General features: G+C 38.4%; 1 protein-coding gene across 1 annotated transcript in view; it reads right to left on the bottom strand.

Annotated features, from left to right (window-relative positions):
• Positions 1-2024, bottom strand: part of LOC107698798 (gastrula zinc finger protein XlCGF57.1-like) — a 12550-nt gene that overhangs the window by 3410 nt on the left and 7116 nt on the right. The gene's annotated exons all lie outside the window — the stretch shown is intronic.

Below are 2024 nucleotides of genomic sequence, written 5' to 3'. Positions count from 1 at the left end.
GACAATATATGGTTTATCTGAGTTCGTCTTATTATAATTTTTATTATAATAAAGTATATAATAATGCAATGCTAATCGACATAGCCTTTATCACTGCTTAGAATACTATGAAATATGTTGCGTGCCTTATTCTGTGTAAGAAGTCGCATCATCTCACAGAAGGATTTATTTCAAACACTCGACTGACGTTATGAAGTGAGTTTGGAGTAAAAACATCATTAAATGTGTTATTTTCACGTGCTTTCAGAAGGAGCAGCATTTACTACACCGAGCCGTAGTTCACTGACAAGCTACGCAAACAGCTTTCATAATCGCAGAACGATTTCTTCGATTTCATAATCGCGGGATTAAATCGTCTGCGATTATGTACGCGATTTTGCGTAGCTTGTCAGTGAACTACGGCTCTGTGTAGTAAATGCTGCTCCATCTGAAAGCACGTGCTGGAGATTTACTACTAATCACAGAACCGGCTTTACTTTTCGTGCAGCCCTAAAGCAAATAGTGTATAAATAGTGTCTACATTAATTCTAATTCTATTTTTATACAATAAAAATAAAACACACTTCAATTAAAAATCCTTGGACAAACTATGCAAAAAACAAAAAACTAAGCATTGTTTTCTGTCAAAGTGTCAAAAAGCACCGGATGGCGTTTGAACTTCACATTAAACTGCTTCTGTTTCACACAAATGCCTGCATAGATGTGCATATTTGGCTAGAATCGCCCAGAACTCATGCATCTTCGGAAGCTGAGCTGCACGGAAATTTACAAAAATGTAAACGGGTATGCTTAGGGTTAGGAGTTGGCTAGGACAATAATTAAGTGTATACAATTAAACAACTACATAATTCCTTAAGAATAATATTATACAGAGTTGAATAGCAAGTCCTATAAAATAGTATGAGCCGCTAATACACACATACAGTATCTCACAAAAGTGAGTACACCCCTCACATTTCAGCAACCATTTTATTATAGGTTGTCAAGTGACAATACTATAGAAATGAAAATTGGATATTGTGACGAGTGGGGCGGGGCCGAGAGCCGTGGGAACGGAGCGAGGCCGTTGGAGTAATTGCTAGTGCGCGACACCTGCGCCACTCACCGGTCTCGAGTCCCATAGAGGAGCTCCGGAAGGATAAAAGAAGGAGTGACAACAGTGTTGGACGAGAAAGGACCAGGCCTGGAGTTTATTTTGTGTTTTGGTTCTGTTTGTGCGCGACAATCGTCCCGCGAGGGGCTGTCACGCTATTTTGTGTTTGTTTATTTTATTAAAGTTTTGTTTAAATGTTCGTCGGTTCCACGTCCTTCTTCCCGTGACTACGAACTGTGTTACAGATATACTTTAGACTAGTCAATGTGCAGCTTGTATAGCAGTACAGATTTACTGTCCTCTAAAAATAACTCAACATACAGCCATTGTTGTCTAAATAACTGGCAACAAAAGTGAGTACACCCTAAGTGAATATGTCAAAACTGTGTCCAAAGTGTCAATATTTTGTGTGAGCACCATTGTTATCTAGCACTGCCTTAATCCTCCTGGGCATGGAATTCACCAGAGCTGCACAGGTTGTTGCTGGGATCATCTTCCTAGAGTCGTGCATTAATTTGAGTGGTGACAGATATTATGGGAGTGGCTTGATGGAGCGCAGAAGATGCAGATAACATGATCTAAAAAGAAACTTTAAATAATGCTCTCACGTAACAAATCTGTTCAAATATAAAATTAAATGAATTGCTAATTGCTACATTGAAATAAAAATGTAAAGCCTGTACAAAAATCTATTATAACATTTATGAAGTTTTGTTCGCTTGCTGTTTCCTTATAAAAATCCAGAAATTTGTCAAGTTTTTCGTCAGGTGTCTTTTTTAATTATATGATGTCATTACGTTGCCGTCTTGCAGCCAGCTGATCGTGGTTTCGAGTATCGATACATAACTCCTTTTAAACCAACCCATGAACGCGCAATTATCTCAGATAACTCAATCCAGCCATACTAATCATCAACAACAGGTGCGTTCGA

Source organism: Sinocyclocheilus anshuiensis, unplaced genomic scaffold, assembly GCF_001515605.1.
Source record: "Sinocyclocheilus anshuiensis isolate Anshui unplaced genomic scaffold, SAMN03320099.WGS_v1.1 scaffold1447, whole genome shotgun sequence".
Classification (NCBI taxonomy): Eukaryota; Metazoa; Chordata; class Actinopteri; order Cypriniformes; family Cyprinidae; genus Sinocyclocheilus; species Sinocyclocheilus anshuiensis.
Note: the sequence above shows the minus strand (reverse complement) of the source record. Positions and strands in the feature narration are given on the sequence as shown.